Here is a 21,485-nt window from a genome sequence, read left to right as displayed (position 1 = left end):
ACGCGGCCTTGGTGTAATATTTGACTCCTCTCTTTCCTTCTCCTCTCACATTCAAAACAAAGAAAAAAAGGAACACTGCAGAAAAGAAGAACTGGAGGCAAAAGTAGAAAAAAAATAAAAGTTACTGAGACACAGCCTAAGTTAAAAGAGAAAGCTCCAACGCGTTTCTTGCCATGGGCGCTTTATCAAAGAGTGGTTTCCTGAGTCTAGAGAGTTTCACGTTATAGGCACTCCCCGCCGGAAACACTGCCTACCTGTATCCCAGGTAAAAAAGTCCCATGGGAACAAAACAGTCCGGGGAAAATGTAACCACGGAAAGAAGGCAGTATAACTGTGGGGGAGAAATCCAGCAAAAGGACACAATAAAGAATACAATAACAATAAACTTAAATAAACTCATAAGGACAAAAAAATTAAATGAAAAAGCATCAAATTTAAAAATGGATAAGATGTGGAGAGAATAAAATTATTTAAATGAAATTAACTGTAAAACCAAATAATATAATCGTGTAATAATATACACAGTGCTCGACAAATAATGATAACCACTCGCCCGTGGCAAGTGGATTTAGGCTGCTGGCGAGCTGTGCTGCAGCTCTATGAATTCCCCTGCTCGTGCCAATTTTTTTTTTTAAATAAATAAATAATCCTCTTCCCTGATTGGGTTAACGCGGGGAAGAGGGCCGCGGAGAAGAGCCCCTTCCCCTGATCTCCTCCCCCTGATCTCCTCCTGTGAGTCAGGGAGGGCCCGACCGGGCGCCTGTTAATTACATTTTAAAAAAAAGTTTTAAAAAAATGGCGGCGATTCCCGTGGTCTTGGCACGCATGCACAGGGCAAGCAGGGTGTCCTGCCCTCTGTGCTGCCTGTGGGCCTGCTGCCTGTTCCCCCCAGCAACCCAGAATACCCCTCCCCCCGTGGGACGGAGGGGGAAGCCTAAAACAAGCCCCGCGCTCAATCCAGCCCCCCCGCACCCTTCCCCCTCCAACCAACACGCAGGATGACCTGTCGTGACCTCTACACGTTTCGCACCACGTGCTTCGTCAGGAGGTCACGTACAGCGTCATCCGCGCGTATATATGGGCGGCAGCTAATTGAAAAGGACAGCCCCCTCAAAAACACACCCTTGCTGTACCCAGTTGCCGCGATATTTGAAACACCTTTGAATGAAGATACTAGGCAACAGGGTATATAGCAGCTCAAATGGGGGATGTGTGTGTAGAATATATGAATCATTACACACACCCTATGAAATACAGGAATGTGACCTCTAACAACATGAATGATTATACCATAAGACAGTGTTAACAAAACATGCTGGAACCTGTATATAATTGAAAAATGAAAAAAGAAAGAATATATACAAACAAATAAATATAAAAACATAATGTTGATACAAATAAATGTTAATAAATTCATTATCTTAAAAAGGGAGTCAATTCAATTAATTCGTTGAAACCATATGGATGTCTAGTGTGCATTTCATAGATCCAGAATTGTTCCCGTTTCAATAAATGATTTTCTCTATTTCCCTGTCTATTACCTAGTGATACACTTTCGAGTCCCCTTTAACCATATTAACTATTAACTACATATTTATTATTAACCATATCATTCGTACTCATCGACCCGAGTGCATTCAAGGGGGAATCTTTTGTTTTGTTTTTCTGAAAAAGGGAACAAGTCTCCGGGCTTCTCCGGTACCAGAGAAGTAGGCTCCGTAGGAATAGGGGCCAACAATGTTTCGAGGTTGGGCCAGTCTCGGCCAAGTAGAACAGGAGCAGGTAGCAACTCCCACTAGTAGGCTAGCCTCTTGATCCTGGATACGCAGTGTAACGTTCGCCGTCGGGTATCTCTTTGTATCCCCATGGATACACTCGATATTCCAAGGAGAGTCATAAGATAGTCTATTGCTTGGAATTAGGCCCTCTAGGATCAGGGTTTTTCCAGAGCCCGAGTCCAGCATGGCGTTTACTTTTGTCCCCTCCAGAGATGCTGGGACTAACCACGGATTGTGGTCCCCTCAGAGACAAGCTGTGGCAGTGGTTCTGCCATATGAACAGTCCATCTCCTCATCTCCTGAGTCCGCAAACTCGGTCGTCCGCAGAAGCTCTCGACGGGGCTCGGTGTTTGGACCTCTCCGCTGTTGGATGAGGTCCTCCCTTCTGGTTGGTGGGGTTATCCTCTCCACCGGGTGGGTGACAGGAGTCCAGGTTCTCGGGGAATACTGTGGGTGGCGGCCTCCCTTGAGTGATCCAGTGGCCTCGGACCCAGGATGGGCGTCTCTGCGGGAGTTTGTACCAGGAACCCTCCGAGATGGGAAAGGGTCTTCCGATCGGGTTGACTGGATCTTCCGAGCTGGCGGGTTATAGACCCCTCGATTGTCTGCTCTCCTGCCTCTAGCATCACCGGAAGCAACTGGTGTTTGCACCGGCCGTTCCCAGCTATCCTGTTGGGTGTCGTCGCCCAGGAAGTTTTCCACCAAGCGGACCGCTGAATCCAGGGAAAATGCAGCGTGTCTTTTTACCCAGGAGCGGGAGGAGGGGGGCAGTATCTGTATGAACTGCTCGAGCACAAACTGTTCAAGGATCTCTGCCTTGTCATGTTTTTCCGGTTGTATCCACCTGGTACATAAGTCTACTAAGCAGTGGGCTACGACCCGGGGTCTGTATCTGTTTGTATATTTGACTGTCCGGAACCGCTGTCGGTAGGTCTCTGGAGTGAGGCCTAGGCGATCCAGAATAGCAGCCTTTAGTTGCTGATAGTCCATGGCCTTGTCTGCTGGAAGAGCCTAGTAGGCTGCCTGAGCTTCCCCTATGAGGAGTGGAGCCAGAGTCGTTACCCAGCGATCAACTGTCTAGCCGTGGGCCGTGGCTATCCTTTCAAAAGTGAGGAGAAATGCCTCTGGGTCTTCGTTTGGCTTCATCTTAGGCAGCATCACCGGTGGGTTATTTGGAATCCCTGGTCTGCCTGGGGTTGGGCCTTCGACCAGCAGTTGGAGTAGCTTTTCCTCTCGCCGGGCCTGTTGCTCATCTCGCTGGGCTTGTCGCTCAGCTTGCTGGGCCTGTCGCTCATCTTGCTGGGCCTGTCGCTCAGCTTGTTTCTCTGCTAGCTGGAGCTGTTGCTCAAGGAACTGAGAAAAAAAATTCTCCATTTTTTTTCTTTCTGTGTGGCTTTTCAGATACAGGGGCCGTCCGACATCCCACTTCTGACACCACCTGTGGCAGGACGGCCTGTAGCTGAGGTCAGGGAACAGTCCACATGTATAGTTTCAGGATAAATAAAAATGTTCAGTGGCTTTATTTCTCCACAGTAACATAACATGCGGGTACACTGTCCCTTTAACAAAATAAATCCTGCTCCACTTTGGGAGAAAAACTGACTAATAACACAGCAGACCTATCTAGCAGGCTGGCTGGCTGGCTAAACCAGTACCAAACCATAAGGGTACTTTTTTTTTTTTTTTTAAATATTTTTCCTTTATTGGTGTCATACAACGCAAAGGTACATGGTACAGAAACTGGCTAACAGGCCAACTTGTATATACGGCGCAGTACATGTACATAGCATGGGAGAGGTAAGTGACACACAATAATCCCTTTTCCGTTTTTCAGTGGTGAAAAAGAGATGGGGAGACTAAGGAAGGGTGGATAGATGGGAACGACTTTGGGTAAAGAGAGGGGAGGGGAGGGGGGGGAGGTAGGGTATGTGGGGGGGGGGGGAGGAGGATTTTGAGGTTCGTCAGTTGGGGGGGTGGGGGGGGTGTTGCAGGAAGGTTTATGTGGGGGTTGGTAGTCCCGTCCAGGGCTCCCAGACCGAGTAAAATTGTGGGGTTTTTTTGCTTCAACATAGCCGTCAGTTTTTCCATGCCCATAATTCCGTCTATCCTAGAGATCACTGTCCTTCTGGAGGGGGCTTTAATTTTCTTCCACGCCGCCGCGACACAGCATCTCGCAGCTGTCAATATTGCCGCTGTGAGTCTGGCAGCAGGGGCAGGGAGGTCGTCGATTGGCTTTCCCAGCACGTAGGTCAACGGGTCCAGGGGTATTTCTATATCCAGGGTCTCGGTCAGGAGGCCCTGGATCCGGGACCAGAATCTTTGGATCTCCGGGCATGTCCACCAAATGTGGGGCATGTCCCCCCTTTGACCACAACCTCTCCAGCATTCGTCTGAAGTGCCTGGGTAGATCTGGCTCAGTCTACTCGGGGTCAGATACCAGTGGAATAATATTTTATAGATGTTTTCTTTTGTGACGGAACAAATTGATGTTTTGGTGGCTGCCTCCCAGATATCCTCCCAGTCCTCAAGGTCCAAGTTAGTGTTTAGGTCTTCGTTCCATTTCTGCATATACAGGTGATTGGGGGGGGGCTGGGATGCCTCGAGCGTTTTATATATCTCCGATATGAGGCCCTTTTGGTATTCGCCTTTGAGGCAGAGAGTCTCGAATCTGGAGCGCGGCGGAAACCTAAGGGTAGGGGACTGGGTTCTTAGGAAGTGTCGAATCTGTAGGTATTGGAATATGGGTAAATCGGGGGATGAAAATTTAGCTCTTAATTCCGGGAGGGGCATGGCCTCGTCTTTTTCCAGCAAATCCGCAACCACTCTGATGTTTAAGCCTTGAAATTGGCTAAATTGGGATCGGGCGCATCCGGGTGGGAAGTCCGGGTTCCCGAATAAGGGGGTCAATTGAGAGGGGGTTGAAGCTAGGCCATATTTCCCTTTGGTTTTTAACCATGTCGACCACGTGCATCTCATAGCTCCGAGGCTAAGTCTCAACGGTTTCTTGTTTTTGTGGGTTGGGGACCATAATAGGGTTGGGAGGGGGTTCGGGGACGCGTGGTGTGTCTCTATCTCCAACCAGCAATTGGAGGTGGGGGGGCTGTTCCATACTACCGCCTGCCTCAATTGGGCTGATTGGTAGTATCGGAGTATGTCTGGTGCCCCTAAACCTCCTCTCGTCCTCGAGGCCAAGAGTACTGATCGTGGGACCCTAGCTTTCCGTTGTTGCCAAATGAACCTTAGGATATGGGCCTGGATATTCCTCAGTTCTGCTAGTGGGACAGGAACGGGGAGGGTCTGAAAGAAATAGAGCAAACGGGGTAGGATGTTCATTTTGGTGGATACTATTCTTCCGAACCAGGAGATTTGATGGGTTAGCCAGGTCTCTAGATATTTTAAGATCTGGCGGAAGAGGGGGGGGGTAGTTAATTTGGTATAGTGAGTTATATGAGCTTGCTATTTTAATTCCGAGGTATTTGATATGGGAACTATTCCATTTATATTTAAATTTCTGTTGTAGGGCTGACCATACGGGGTTCGGTAGGGAGATGCTTAGCGCCTCCGACTTGTCGGTGTTGACTTTGTAGTCTGACAGTTGGCCAAATTCATTGAGGAGTTTTTCTAGGTTAGGGAGGGAGGTGAGGGGGTCTGACATGGTGAGGATTATGTCATCGGCGAACAGGGATATTTTGTATTCCCTGTCTCCGATTGGGATACCTTTAATAGTGGGTTCAGTTCTGATTCGGGCGGCCAGGGGCTCTATGGATAGGGCGAAGAGTAAAGGGGAGAGGGGGCAGCCTTGTCTGGTGCCGTTTTGTATTTTTATTGGGTTGGAGCGGCCTCCTGGGAGTTTTAGTAGGGCTGTCGGATTAGTATAGAGGGCACGGACGCCAGCAAGAAATGGTCCGGAGAAGCCGAATTGGCTCATTGTTTGGTCGAGGTAGGACCATCTGATGCGGTCAAAGGCCTTCTCCGCGTCGAGGCTCAGTATCAGGGCCTGGGATTGTTTGAGGTGCACGTGGTCTATAATATCAATAATTTTGCGGGTGTTGTCAGAGGCCTGTCTTCCTGACACAAATCCCACCTGGTCTATATGAATTAGTCTTGGGAGAATAGGATTCAGCCTGTTTGCGAGAATTTTGCTGAAAAGTTTGAGGTCGGAGTTTAGCAGGGATATTGGGCGGTAGCTGCCGCATTGAAGTGGGTCTCTGCCCTCTTTATGTATAATAGCCAGATTGGCTGCTGACATAGTATCTGGGATCTGTTGATCCTGCATAAAGGAGTTGTACATTTCTAGGAGATGAGGGGACAGGGGGCCTACAAATTTTTTATAATAACCATTGGAAAATCCGTCGGGTCCAGGTGTTTTAGCTATTTTAAGTGAGGATATTGCTTTTTTTAGTTCCTCTAGGGTTATTTTCTTATTTAAGAACTCGAGTTCTTCTTGTGTGAGAGATGGGAGGTTGCATTTGGTTAGGTAGTCGGAGGTATTTTTGGCGATATCCTCTGGTAGGATAGTAGGGTGAAGGTTGTAGAGATCTGTGTAGAACTCTGCAAACTCATTTGCGATTTCTTTCTCGTTATAAGAGATTAGACCGCTTTTAGTCTTGATCCTTGTGATCTGGGTCTTTGCCTTCAAGCCTCTTAATTTGGAGGCCAGAAGTTTGTCCGCTTTGTTGCCCCTATCGTAAAACCACTGTTTGGTCCATTTCAGGGCTCTCTCTACCTCGTCGAGTTGAAGCAATTTTAGGTCGGATCTCGCTTTCTCGAGTGCTCTGAACACCTTTTTTGATAGGGATAGCTTGTGTGAGCGCTCTAGCGCTAGGATTTTATCAGTAAGTTCTTTCTGGGCTTTCTGTTTAAGTTTTTTCTTGTAGGAGGCTATTGATATGAGTTCCCCTCTGATGGTGGCTTTGTGGGCCTCCCATAGGGTTGCTGCTGAGGGCACTGAGCCTTTGTTTATTTGGAAGAAGGTGAGCAGTTTTTGCTTAATTGTTTTGACTACTTGTGGGTCGTTGAGGAGCGAGTCGTTGAGTTTCCAATTATATGTTAATGACTTGACGAAAGGCAGAGAGAGGGTGAGTGCGATAGGGGCATGGTCGGACCACGTTATTGGGCCTATTTCGGAGTGGGGGGATGCCTGGAGTACATTATTGGTGCCTAGAAAATAGTCGATCCTCGAGTAAGACTGATGGGGGGTTGAGTAGAAGGAGTAGTCTCGCTGACCCACGTGCTGGGCCCGCCAGATGTCTGTCAGAGAGTACTCTCTGAGGATATCTTGGAATTTTTGGGCTTTTGTCTGTAGTTGGGTGGAGTATGGGGCAGTAGTTTGGCCTGATCTATCCTGGTCTGGTCTAAGTACCATATTTACGTCTCCGACAAGGAGAAGAGAGGAGAGTGTCGGTTGGTCGAGGGTGCTAAGAAGGTTCTGGAGGAATTGGGTTTGGTTGGCGTTTGGGGCGTAGATATTAAGGATGGCTATGGGGGAGCCTGAGAGCGTGCCTTGAAGTAGTATATACCGTCCCTCAGGGTCTTTGGTTATCAGCGTCGGGGCAAATGGTATGTTGTTTTTAATCAGGATGGCCACCCCTCTTTTCTTACTGGGGGAGGAGGCAAAGAACGCTTGGGGGTACGTATGTTTAAATGTGTTTGGCGGGTCTGTGTTGTTATAATGGGTTTCTTGGATACAGATTATATCCCCTTTAGTTTTTTTAAATTCTTGGAGGGCTAGTTTGCGTTTGCGGACCGAGTTAAGGCCTTTGACATTCAAGGAAATAATTTTGACCGACGCCATTAGTGGGGGGGGGGGGGTCTCGGGGGCAAGCCCCTGTCCCTGAGTTATTCCCATGTCAGGGTTGATTTGAGCGTCGGGGTGAGTATATGGGGGGTAGTTCCTGGTTTTCCCGCTGGGGGTGTTGGGGGAGGGCCGACGGGGGGAGGGTGGGGTGGGGGGGGAGAGGGGGAGGGGGGGGAGGACACAGGAGGACAAGAAAGAGAGTGGGCTGTCTTGGAGCCCGAAAAAGGTTCCTCTTGACATTCTGGTGTCAAGGGGATGGGGTGCAAAAAGACCCCTGGGAGAACTTTCGGGGCGTCACTCACGGACCGTAGCCAGTAAGAAGGGTCCAGCGCCCCCACCCCATTGCTAATGGGGGGGAGTCCTAAGTAAGGAGGGACACCTCGGGCTTATGGAGGCCTTACTCTTCTTTGGTTTGTTCCATAGCTAATCTTTTACATCCTTAGCAAACAATGTTTTCTTCCTTTGTGTTAAGTTCTTAGTTGGGTGCTCTTTGTGATTTCCGGGGGGGGGGAGAGGGGGGGAAAGAGGGGGGGAGGAGGGGGGGGGAGGTGGAGGGGGGAGGGGGGAGGGGAAGGAGGAGGGGGGGAGGGGGGTGGGGGAGGGGGGGGAGGGGGGTGGGGGAGGGGGGGGAGGGAGAGAGGGGGGGGAGGGACATCTGGTGTTTATATCTTGCGCTGGTAGGTCAACGTTACTCTTTAGTGGGGGTACGTTCTCAGGTTGATTCCCACATTAACATTGTAATTGTGCCTTGATATGCAGTAAGCAAAAGTGGGAATACTTGAAATATCTCGGGTTTGAGGGGGGGGGCATCTGGGGATAGGGGTGGGGTAGGGGTAGAGGGCAGGGGTACACGGGGTGGGGGGGGGGGAGTGGGGAAGAATTGGGGAGAGGGGGGGGGAGGGGGGGAGCATATCGTATACACATAATTAGCAGCTAGATTAAACATTGCTCTCGGGGGGAGTCCTCATCCCAGGCCGAGGTCTCCCTTGTACGTTGCTGATATCAGCTGCTCATTGGCCTTTTCTAGTGTTTGGGGTTTGCCCCTGAGGGGGGCTTAGTTTTGAGTCGGGGCGTTGTTAGGAGGTGTATAGTTGTAACTTGCAGAGGTTTTTTATAGTATGTCAACTGCTGTGAGGAGAGCTATAGTGTCTAGTACTACTCCGGTCCAGTTCAGGGGGGGGGGGAGGGGTGAGGGGGAGGGGGGGAGGGGAGGGGGTGGAGGGGGGACGGGGAGGTTCAAAATGGGACCATACAATTGTGGGTTCAGTTGGGAGCCATATAATTCTGGGGGAGAGCTTCAGTAAAGGTGCTCAATTGAGTCAAGACCTTGTAGATATACATCCTCGTTTTGACGGGGAGAGGGGGGGGGTGGGTCGGGGGGGTCGCGGTAGACTGGGGAAGTGGGGTTTCCCTTGGGAGATATCAGGGTACAACACTTATCATAGGGAGGGAAGAAGAGAGAGGGGGGGGGGGGAGATTTCTGTTCATACAACCTGCCACTTGTGGGAGGGGAGGGGGGGGGAGGATGCCTCCGGGAGCGAATCGCGGGGTGCAGTGTCCATAGATGGAGTCTCTGGTTCTGCTGACTTGGTACACGGACACTTTTGGGTTGGGGGTCCGGTGCACCTCTTGTCCATCGGGAGCGCCGACCGGGCGTGCTTGTGGAGGTGTGCAGTAGCCGGACCGCGTCTCTGGTGCCTGGATCTCCGCAAATGCAGCTCCGGAACACGTGAGTGACGCGAGAGGGCCGCGTCCTGTGAGGATCAGCGCGGATGCCGTTTCCTCCCGCTGCTGTCCGAGACGCCACGGGTGGAGCCTCGGTTCCCCTCGGTCTCAGGGGGGGGCGGAGAAGGTAAGTGGACATTTAACGTATGGGGGGGCGGGGAGGGGGAGGCTAGGGAGGGGGGAAGGGGGGTAGGGGTGGGTTATGGGGAGATAATGGCGGGGGGGAGGGAAGAGTGGGGGAGGAAAGGGGGGAGAAGAGGAGGGGGGGGGGTGAGGAGTGAAAGAGGGGGGGGGCTGGGGGGGTCGGGAAGGGGGAGATAGTTTCGTGGGGTGGAATCTAGGGGACCTCGGGGCCAGAGGGGTGTTTTGTTCATTGAGGGTTCTTGTATTGGGAGTTTGCTGATGTCTTTAGGGCCTCTGGGTCTGTGTGGGATGACTGTGGGGGCCTCTTGTGGTTTTCTTGGGTCTCGCAGTTGGCTGGATCCTCAGGGTTCACCGGAGACGCTGACTCGCTAGTCTCTCCGATGTTCGGGGGGCTTCTTGGGGGGTCATCTCCGGCGTCTCCTCAGTGCTGGGGCGGCTGCTCTTCTGCGGTGGGAGAGGGATCCCTAGCGCTTTCAGGAAGTCCTTAGCGCCTTCAGGGGTTAATACTGTGTGGTGGCGGCCATTACGGAGCACCACTAGTTTGAAGGGGAATCCCCATCGATACTTTACCCCCTGGTCCCTGAGATAGGAGGTGAGTGGGCGCAGCGCATTTCTTTTATTTATTGTTGTTTGGGAAAGGTCGTTGTAGAGTTGGATTTGTACCCCATCCATGGTCACAGTCCTCAGTTCTCTGGCCGCTGTCATGATGCGGTCTTTAGCAGAGTATGCGTGCATTCTCAGCACCACATCTCTGTGACGGTTTGGGTCCGATGATTTCTGGGCCAGGGCTCTGTGGGCACGGTCTGTGTGCAGGTCGTGATCTGATAGATCAGGGACGAGCTGCAGAAAGAGTCTGCGGAGGTATGGTTGGAGTTCTTCGTGGGTGATAGTTTCAGGGATATTTTTGAGGCGGATGTTCTGCCTCCGTTCCCTGTTCTCCATATCCTCTAGTTTGTCTTGTACTTGTCGGATCGCATCTCCGCATCTCAGAACCTCTTCGTGGGTCTCAGCCTGCTCGTTTGAGACTCCCTCCATCTTTACTTCCAGATCTTCCGTCCGCTCCGTCAGTGCTTCCACTTCTGCTCGGATGGTTTGGAGGGCTTTTTCTGTGTCCTCCTGAACTCCCCTCCTTATTTTAATAATTAAAGCATCAAAAAAATCTTTATTTAAGACGGGGGGATCCGAATCAGTCGGGCTCTGTCGGCCGCTGCGCACCTCGTGCTCTGGTTCTTCTCCGGCGCCATCTTGCTCCTCGGGGCTGATCTCAGCTACGCGTTGCGCCGGAGAGAAGAACTTGGTGACGGGGCATTGGTTCTTTCTCTGCGGCTTCCCTGCCATCTCTCCGGTGTTTGTTCTCGGTGTGGGGGCGATTTTCGGGGAGTTTGAGGTGTAGGATAAGCTTATTCTATTGTTTGTATTGGTGAGAGTGCCGGGAGCTCTTCCACTAGCAGACCATCGGCTGTGACGTCACCGGAAGTCTCCTCCATAAGGGTACTTTAAGCAGTCAGTAAACAAATGAATAATCCTTACTTTGGTTGAAGTAGTCTTTGGTGAAATCCCTCTGGCTAAGGGCTCACGCAGCAGTGTGCTCCTCTCTAAGGCAGCTACTGCCAGTCACATGATCCTTTTTCTACCTTGCTGGCTCTCAGGTGTCAGCTAAAGAGTTCTGATTTCCTAATTTCCCCCTGAGTTAACCCTTATGAGTGCTGGATGAAGCACTCAGACATATGTCTCCCAGGCGTAACTGATAGGAGTTGACTTCACTCTGTCACAATGTGTTCATGCACACTGAGCCAGCAAGAGATGGAGGCTCAGAGCAGAATTGCGAGATGTATGCAAGGAACAGGATTCTCTCACAATTGGACTAAACGTATTGAAAAGGGAGAAAAACATAAAAATTATTCAGAAGCACGGCAAAGCTGTTATCCAAGGAAGAAGGGAAAGAGAAAATTATCGGCGTATACGCGCCACAACTGTCGCCCTACAGAGGGATGAAAAGTCGTCAAATGTAATCATCTAGTTCCCCCTCACCTGCTATCCTAATTAAGGAACAGGTATTTATGGCAGCTAGGTTTGCTACTTCATTTTCTCTCCTAGAGCCTGGAGGCTGGGGGCACGCTGGTCCCCTGTATGCAGTTCGGGGAGGACGCCCCCATCATGACTTTCACTGTCCGGAAGAATTGCCTGGACTCTTGGGACGCTGTCCCCCATCTATCAGTTAAGCTATGTCTAAAGACTGTGCCTCATATTGCGTATCTAATGACCCTAAATGAGAGGGTATTGTTTAAGCTGGGGAACAAGGTTAGTTAGGGAAGGGTCCCTTGAATTTGTTTCCCCAAATGCGTTTTATCGCATCTATTGATGGTCAGACGCCCATAACTCTGCATTTCCAACCTTTATACGTGTTTGAGAGCCATATTGCACTTCTAACTCTGCTGCATGTGGCTTGTCCCAGAACACCCAGCAGGCCTGGGGACTTCCTATGAGAGGCAATTAACCATGAATATTCACTAAATGTGACCATGCGCCTTGTAACAAGACAAAAGGGGAAAGGTACTCACCAGAGACAGGAAATGGAACAGTTTCACTCTTTATTGGGGTCACATGTTCCTCTGTGTCTGTCTCTTGCTTCTCTGACTTAATCTCTAACCTCTCCTGTACATCCACTGGGAAACCTGGCAATAAGAAAAACGGAAATCCATCATGTAAAGCTGGGAGTGGGGGCTCTTCTTGTGATATCAGTATACAGAAATACTTTATACTAATCCCTATGAGGGAGGGGTGAAGGGATTGATTTTACTTTGTTATTAACCCTTTGAGTCCTGAGAAGTTTTTACCCCCGAGTGCTGAAAACATTTTGGAGCTACCAATGTTCAAACCTCAATGATAATAATATTCCCAATATAACCTTAGACAAATCATTTTTTTTTAATTAGAAATGTATTACGAGCCCTAGGTGAAGATATATTATCTTCTTACCTGCTTGTGGTTCTGTAAGGTTAAAATCTGTATCTGTCAGCTATGTTCTTTTCGGGGACTGAATGGGTTAAAACTGTCAAGCTTTATTTTCTCAGAATATTAGATGGTAAAAGTATTTCAGCTTTGGACCAGCTGTCCCAGGATATCTATCACATAAGAAATAAGATTATAAGAAACAAGACCACTAGTCTTGTTTCTGACCCCATTAGTAGTTATTGACCTTTTATCCCTGTTCCCACCAATTTAGGCCAGATGGTATATGTAATTTTAAATATATGATCTATACATGGGAACTCAGTTTGTAACAGATGTATGAAATTTACACACGATGTATTGTCCTTGCCTTTGGTATAAAACAGGCCTGCACAACATACGGCCCGCCCGACCTCTCTCTGCGGCCCGGGATGAGATTTAAAATAAAAATAAAAAATGGCGGCGATTCCCCGCGGTCCCGGGGGTGATGTGAGCTGCATTGAGGTGAGGTGCAGGGGAGGTGAGGTGCAGGGGAGGTGAGGTGCAGGGGAGGTGAGGTGCAGGGGAGGTGAGGTGCAGGAAGGGTGATGTGAGGTGCAGGGGGGTGATGATTGGAGGTGCAGGGGGGTGATGATTGGAGGTGCAGGGGGGGTGATTGGAGGTGCAGGAGGGTGATTGGAGGTGCAGGGGGGTGATTGGAGGTGCAGGGGGGGTGATTGGAGGTGCAGGGGGGGTGATTGGAGGTGTGGGGGGGGGGTGATTGGAGGTGCGGGGGGGTGATTGGAGGTGCAGGGGGGGTGATTGGAGGTGTGGGGGGGTGATTGGAGGTGCGGGGGGGGTCATTGGAGGTGCGGGGGGGGTCATTGGAGGTGCAGGGGGGGTCATTGGAGGTGCAGGGGGGTCATTGGAGGTGATGAGGGGGTCATTGGAGGTGCAGGGGGGTCATTGGAGGTGCAGGGGGGGTCATTGGAGGTGCAGGGGAGGGTGGTTGGAGGTGCAGGGGGGTGATTGGAGGTGCAGGGGGATGATTGGAGGTGCAAGGGGGGAGAGTGATGTGAGGTGCAGGGGGAGAGAGTGATGTGAGGTGCAGGGGGGGAGAATGATGTGAGGTACAGGGGGGGAGAATGATGTGAGGTGCAGGGGGGGAGAAGGATGTGAGATGCAGGGGCGGTGGGATGTGTGTGGTGTGCAGGGGGGTATTGTGTGTTTGTGGAGAGGGACTATTATGTGTGTGGGTGAGGGGGAGAGATGGGGGTATGAGAGATAGATGGGGAGTATCGCAAAGGTTGATAGTGAGGGGTTCTGGGGGAGATATGAGGATGATGATGATGAGGAGGATGAGGATGATGATGATGAGGAGGATGATGATGATGATGATGATGATTTTACCCGTGCGGCCCAATTTTTTTTTCCTTGGAGCATTTCGGCCCTTCTTGCTTTACGAGTTGTGCAGGCCTGGTATAAAAGTTTCTTCTGAGAACATATTAAACAGAAGAACTCAACCACCTTGTGTGCATTGAATCTTTGCTTCTCCGGGCTCGTAACTATCCTATCTGAGACCAGAAGCATATAGCAGGGCCGTGGAAAGCTCCCTGGGTACAGTGAAAAGGTTTCATGCCCTAGGTCTGATCAAGAAGATTTGACCTATCAGGTTCTATAAGGAAACAAGATTAATTTGGGTGTTTGACTCACATAACTGCCAAATAACCAGATATTCCCCCCTTACATATTCCAAAGACACCAAAATATCTCCTCTACTCACTTAACAAGCGTGGATCCATGCTTGGAGTGGGCAGTGCTGCACTGGAGGTGCTGGCAGTGCTGCACTGGAGGTGCTGGCAGTGCTGCTCTGGAGGTGCTGGTAGTGGACAGGGCGGCTCTGAAGGGGCTGGTAGTGGGCAGTGCTGCTCTGGAGGTGCTGGCAGTGGGCAGTGCTGCTCTGGAGGTGCTGGTAGTGGGCAGGGCTGCTCTGGAGGGGCTGATAGTGGACAGTGCTGCTCTGGGAGGTGCTGGCAGTGGGCAGTGCTGCTCTGGAGGTGCTGACCGGAGGTTACTTAATCTATATGTGTTGGATTTTAGAATGTGCCTGTGTATAAAACAGAATTGGAATGATCATTTTTTTTTTACATATATACAGCATTTAGTATCAGCTCTTTCACACCTAAATCATTAACTCCAAAGGAGTCAGAGAAGACAGGGGCACCAAAAACACATATGGTCCATTCGCAAACAGGAACTTCATTTCAAACACTGCAAAACTTTAATGGCTCAGGATTGTGTCACAACATAACCATCCAGAAAAGTATAAAGATAGTGGGAGATTAGCAGCCAAAAGACCAGTAAAGTCCTCATAGTGTAACATAGTAGACAGACACAGAGGAACATGTGACCCCAATAAAGAGTTTTATGTGACCCCAATAAAGACATTTCCCCGATTACACTGACAAGACGCCAGGCCCTCCAACCTGTCACTAGAATCTTACGGGACAAAAATATAAAATACAGATGGGCCTTTCCCTTTGCTCTGATTGTGGTGCAATACGGCCGGTCTCACGTATTCAAACACTTAGCAGATGGTCCGGAGTTCTTGAAAAAACTGGATATACCCAATACTCTGCAGGTGGAAGCCCCTGGAGGACGCCCTCCCCGACGGATGGAATGGGAAAAAGTGGGCTCCCCGACCGGCCATCGCCAGGAAAAGCCAAGAACCTCAAGACCTACCTGAAGACCGAGTGCCCTGCATGCCTGCTTCCTAGTTCCCCTAGAACTAGTAGTTACCATCACTGTTCCTGTTATAATAAAGAAATACCGAGATTGTTCCCCTCACTGAGCGTCACCTGATGTCAGAATACCCTTGGGGTGCCCCCCCGTTCCCCCCCGGGTGGCCCAAACCCAGACGGTCAAGTTCCAGCAAAAGACTAAGAGAAGGCTGGAAAAAAAGAAAAATCTTAATACTCACCAAAATGGCTTCCTGCAGGGATCCGCGGGACAAGCTGTAGAAGACACGCCAAAAGAGCATGGCGGACGCTATTTGGGCGCGAAACTAGGGAGCTCCAGTCAGCTCCACCCTCGGGACACGCCTCCTCCCTCGGCTGCTCGCAGGCGGATATGCGCACTGGACCCCGATGACGTCGGAGGGCGGTCCCTCGCAGAGTCCCGTCGGAGAGGAAATGACGTCAAAAACGGCGCCTGCAATGCAGGAAAGAGACCGGAAGGAGATTGAGAGATGGCAGCGGCAGCCGGGGGATTCGTGGGGGGGGGGGGCTCCCCGGGGGGGTACGCGAATTCCCCCGCTGGGGAGAGGGGTTCAGTTAGTCTTAATAATAAGTTAGGATAGTCAGTTATAGACCCTTGAGGTCAGAAGGTTATAAAAACCAAAGTTAGATTATAGTTAATATAATGCATAGTTGAGTTAATGAAAATTGTTTGTAGCTATAGTAACGATAAGAGAATGTTAGCACTGCCGGCCGGAGGGGCGGGTGATTGCCCCCATCCCCACCTGTTGGCATGTGCCCCTGGAGCTGGACTGTGGCCTTAAGCCACGGCCCGGTCAAAGACCTGGGAATCTGTGGTCTGGAATGTACCCCACAAACATGGCCAGAAGAGTGGGAGCACCCAGAGTATGGACGGTTTTCCCAGGCAGTAAACCATAGGTCAGTTAGGGCCAAGATGGTTTTCTTTGTACATGTTACAAAGCTTTATGTTCCCTGTCACTCCCCTATGTGTTTTCCTTCCCCTTCCTCAGGTTTCCCAAAAGGAGGTATCACGGCGTCACGAGTCCAGCAACACCACTACTGGCATCCACAGAAAATCCAAGGCACGGGTAGGAGACAAACGCACCACACTCACAAAGACTCACTATACACACGAACATGGTACTGAAGTTCATATCACAAAATGTTAAGGGATTCAATTCCCCTCAAAAGCGAAGAATCGCCTTTGCAGAATTCAAGCGTAGAAAAACAGATGTTCTCTTTCTTCAAGAGACGCATTATTGCTCAAACAAAAATCCAGGGTTCATAGACAAAAATTTTAGGAGGTTTTATCTCGCCTCAGCCAAAGAAAAGAAAAAAGGGGTTGCCATTCTACTCCACAATAAAGTCCCGTTTGAGTTGGAAAAAGTAAAACGTGATCCAGAAGGTAGATATATTATACTAGTGGGCCTATTACAGCAATGCAGAGTAACTTTGGCATGCGTGTATGCCCCATGTGAAAAAGATCCTCAGTTCTTTGTAGAATTCTTTCTTAAGCTTCAACAATGGGCAGCTGGAAATATAATATTAGCGGGAGACTTCAATAAGGTCCTAGACCCTCGAATAGACAGATCTCCGAGACAGGAAAAAGAGACACAAACAGGGGCCACAGCACTAGTAGAAGGGCTGAGGCGAGGATGTCTGGTAGACATATGGCGAGAACAGCACCCGGGCGAGCGTACCTATACATTCTATTCACACCCACACGACAGTTATAGCAGACTAGATCACTTCTTTGTGTCGAGCAGAATGATCCCACAAATCACCGACACTCTAATCCATGACATATCATGGTCGGACCACGCATCAATCGAGCTAAGATGCACTCAAATTAGGCCGGTTAGCCCAGGAGCAAACTGGAAATTAAACGAGTCCCTGATTAAGATTCCTGAATTGGCACAGAAAGTCAAAGACGAGATTAGGCAATTTTTTGTCACAAACACAGGCACGGTGGAATCTCACATTACACTGTGGGAGGCTCACAAAGCCACAATGCGAGGGATGCTGATTAGTCTTGCAGCAAGACGCAAAAGGCAGAGGGAATCGAAATTGACACAACTATATAAGAGGTTACATGAGCTCTCTATACTTCATAGCCGATCAGGTAGAGGGGACATTCTCAAGGAGCTGAAGGATGTAAGGATAGAACTTAACCTCCTCCTCACATCCCAGGCCGAGAGAGACCTGAGCTGGACCAAGAGGAAATTCTTTGAGAAAGCCAACAAGACGGACACTATGCTAGCTAACAGGATTCGCAATAGGCAACCAAGTTATAATATACAGGCCATCAAAACCAAAACGGGGGAAATGTCCTCCAACCCCAAACGCATAGTGGAAGAGTTTAGGCTTTATTATGAACAGCTATATAATGGGGAGAAGGTGACACACAACCCAAAAACAAACAAATTATTACAGACCTTCTTAAAGGAGGCAGCCTTACCTAGGCTGAACAGACTGGAGCGCGAGGCAATTCAGACTGATTTCACTCTGGAGGAACTGACCGCGGTTATCAAGAGTCTCAAACCCTCTAAGGCCCCGGGACCAGATGGGTTTTCTAATTTGTATTACAAAAAATTTATAGGGGTCCTAGCACCGCACATGCTCAAGTTATTTAACGGGGTCTTGGCGGGGGAACCCTTCTCGGACCAGATGCTCCAGGCGTCGATATCTATAATTCATAAGAAGGACAAAGATCCTACAAACTGTCAGAGTTATAGGCCGATATCCTTAATCAATTCGGACGTTAAAATATACTCCAAATTACTGGCCAATAGATTGAGCGCGATCATGCCAAGGCTTATCCACCCGGACCAGGTTGGCTTTATTAGAGATAGACAAGCGGCCGACAATACTAGAAGGATAATAGATATCATTAATTTCATCAATGCCAACGGGATCCGAGGTGTAGTATTAAGTTTAGACGCGGAGAAGGCCTTTGACAGGATTGACTGGCCATATATGGAGTCCACACTTGGAGCATTCGGGTTTGGAGGTAAAATTCTAGGGGCAATAAAAGCATTATACACAACACCGACCGCCAGGGTGGTCCACCAGGGCTTTCCGTCAGAGTTGTTTAAAATCAAAAGCGGGACCAGACAGGGCTGCCCACTCTCGCCCTTGTTGTTCGCCCTATGCGTGGAACCGTTAGCGGCCCACATACGTCGCAATCCCGATATTTCGGGAGTACAAATCCACTCTCAAGAGCATAAAATCGCTCTATATGCAGATGACATCATATTGTCTCTGACAAAGCCGCTTACCTCGTTACCCAATCTGTTTCCTCTACTGGAAAAATTTAGCTGAATCTCCGGTTTTAAGATAAATCAATCTAAATCTGAGGCGCTGAATCTAAATATCCCAAGAGAAACAGAGAAATTAATCGAAATCAACTTTCAGTTTAAATGGCAGCCCAAAGCTATAAAATACTTAGGGATATACCTAACCAAACATAGCCCCAATCTATATCAAGAGAACTATCCGAGACTACTAAGAGCCCTCACAAAAGAACTTAAAGATTGGTCTGCATACGGGATATCCTGGATTGGCAGAATCTATTGTGTGAAAATGAACCTCCTCCCTCGGATACTGTATCTGTTCCAAACTCTTCCGATACCCGTAGTGAGATCAGACATTAAAGAATTGCAGAATGCAGTAACAAAATTCATTTGGAAAAATAAAACACCGCGGGTAAAAATGTCAATTATGCAAAGACCTAGGGAAACTGGAGGTTTGGCAGTACCGAGCTTGATGGCATATTATAAAGCAGCACAACTATGCCAAATTACACAGTGGCATGGTGATCCAGAGCAGAGGCGATGGGTGGCACTGGAGAGGGAGGTGTGCGCCCCGCTCGATCTTAAGGACCTAATTTGGTATCCTAAAGCAAGATTAAAAGAATTGAAGGATCCGCTGACCTCGGTGCTTAACTCACTCTCGGTCTGGGATGCGGCTAAAAATAATCACTCATTAACCTCAAAACATACTCTGATGACTCCCCTATACGGAAATCCAGACTTTGCTCCAGGGCTGGTCAGTAACAACTTCACACGTTGGCAAAAATTGGGGCTGAGAAGGCTAAAAGACTTGGAGTGGCAAGACACGATTAAGCCATTTGATCTAATACAGTCAGAAACGGACCTACCCAACACAGAATTTCTTAGATACCTCCAGGTCCGGGCATTCTATACCAAACACCTAAATAGACCACCGTTAACTAATTTTGAAAAGCTCTGTGATCGGGGAACCGATACACGGGGGACTCATATCTGCTCTATACAGAGAAGTGGTAAGGGTGGACATTGACAGCTCACATAAAACCAGATTTATGACACAATGGGAAACAGACCTGACAGGACCGTTAGAAGACGATGACTGGACAGCAATCTTTAAAGCTGCGGCCAGTAGCTCGATTTGTACGACATTGAAGGAGAACTCATATAAGGTATTAATGAGGTGGTATCTCACCCCAGTTAGATTGGCAAAATTCGTTGCGGGAGCTTCCCCGCTCTGTCCCAGACAGTGCGGGGAACGGGGAGATCTGGTACACATGCTGTGGTCTTGTCCACGAATCATACCCATCTGGACAAAAATTAGAGATTGGCTACAGAGGATCTTTTTGGGCCTCAAAATTCATTTAGACCCGTGGGTGTTCCTGTTAAGTAAGCCCACGAATGAGGTCTCTAGATCAGGAAACAAATTAATAGCACATTTTGCTACGGCAATGAGGTGCGAGACCGCAGCACTGTGGAACCAGAATGCAATTCCATCAATAGATAAAATCCGGAACAGAATTTGGTTTGCTTGCCAGATGGAAAAGTTGACAAGTTTGGTCAACGACACTGGCTCAAATTTCCAAAAAGTCTGGTCGCTTTGGTTGGCTCAGACTGATATCCCAGGGATGAGCAATGCCTCCGTCTGGCTTTGATAGAAATAGATGGGTTCTCCTTGAAGGACGGACCAAAAAAGCGGGAGATTCGACATTAACACTAAGCCGTGGACCTAAGTGGCAGCATTCTGTAGGGTTAGTGTTTTTAGGGGTTAATCACCTCTCAGTTGATTGATTGGCCAGGTGTATTGTTCATTAACTTTGCATCTAACTAAGTGTTTGGTTTTTGCGCTGTCCTCCCTCTCTCCCTCTCTCCCTCTCTCCCTCTCTCCCTCCATATATATATATATATATATATACACACACATACACACACACACAATGTTTCAACCTTGTGGGTCCCATCAGTGTGAGGTTGGTTATACTGGCTTCTCAGTTAGAAACAGTCTGTCTGTGAGTGGGTTTCTTGGTTTTGCATTTTGTCACGGTAGCTCGTGCAGGGTTATAATATACACCAAAATCACTGGGTTGAATTTAATACGACTATGATATGATAAATAAAATGTATTCCTTAGAGGTAAGATTGTACAAATAACACACAGAATATGAACACTAGCGTGAGAAGGGGACATGAAGTAATCAGGATTCAGATTAGCAATTCATCAGGCATCAGGTATCAGTCAGATGTAATCATGAACAACACTGGGCATAGAGCTTACACTTGTTTTTATGTGATTTCAGTCCTATCCCTTAACATTGGGTGTCAGGTATTGATTAACAATTACCTGCACCCAATTACCTTTTGCCAGCTAACGTGGGAAGCACTTTGGTACCTGCCCCCAAGTAGCTTGCACATCGGTCCAGCCAGATAGCCTCCCCCAGGGCCCCCGTCACCACCTGGTGCCTAGAAGACTAGCATTTGGGCAACTGGGCCGGGGCCTCCCTAACTGGAGGTGTGAAATCCAGCACTTCACACAAGTACCAATGTCCTGCATTTCTCCACCCTACCATACTTAATCAAGGGTGGTGAGCCTTTCATTCATGGGCTTCCCTCAGACACCTTGATGCCCCTGGGTCATTAACATTTCTCCTGGCCAGTGGCTTTCGCGGGCTTTGAGGGTAACAGTTTAATATTATACAGATATTAAAATAATCTGTTCTCTAGGTCTGAGCGGACTGAAATTTGCCAGGTCCTCATGCCGGAGGACCCTTGCCATAGTGGCCAAATATCAGCCCTCCACGACCCCCAGAACCGGAGATAATAAAAACACAATAAAATCCCCTATTAACTTTAATGCAGGATTCTCCGCTGTAAGCTAAAAGAAATCTCTGCGTTTCACTCACCCACTGAAATCAATGGGCTCCGCCGCTATAGGCTTTCAATGGAGCAACACCCCATTGAAGTCAATGGGAAAACCTTATTTTTCACATTTACCCACACTCCGGCTGGTTGATCGGAGAGTGCTGGAAATTGCCATGCAGTCATGCCGGAGCAGTGACTACATGCTACC

The 21,485-nt window shown here is 49.0% G+C and overlaps 1 protein-coding gene and 1 pseudogene across 2 annotated transcripts in view; both read right to left on the bottom strand.

Annotated features, from left to right (window-relative positions):
• LOC142488427 (uncharacterized) overlaps window positions 1-21,485 on the bottom strand; it is a 1,092,840-nt gene that overhangs the window by 684,268 nt on the left and 387,087 nt on the right. The gene's annotated exons all lie outside the window — the stretch shown is intronic.
• LOC142488432 (uncharacterized) overlaps window positions 1-21,485 on the bottom strand; it is a 235,652-nt pseudogene that overhangs the window by 3,022 nt on the left and 211,145 nt on the right.

This window comes from Ascaphus truei, chromosome 2 (genome assembly GCF_040206685.1).
Source record: "Ascaphus truei isolate aAscTru1 chromosome 2, aAscTru1.hap1, whole genome shotgun sequence".
In the NCBI taxonomy this organism is placed as follows: Eukaryota; Metazoa; Chordata; class Amphibia; order Anura; family Ascaphidae; genus Ascaphus; species Ascaphus truei.
This window is presented reverse-complemented; position numbering and strand designations above follow the sequence as displayed.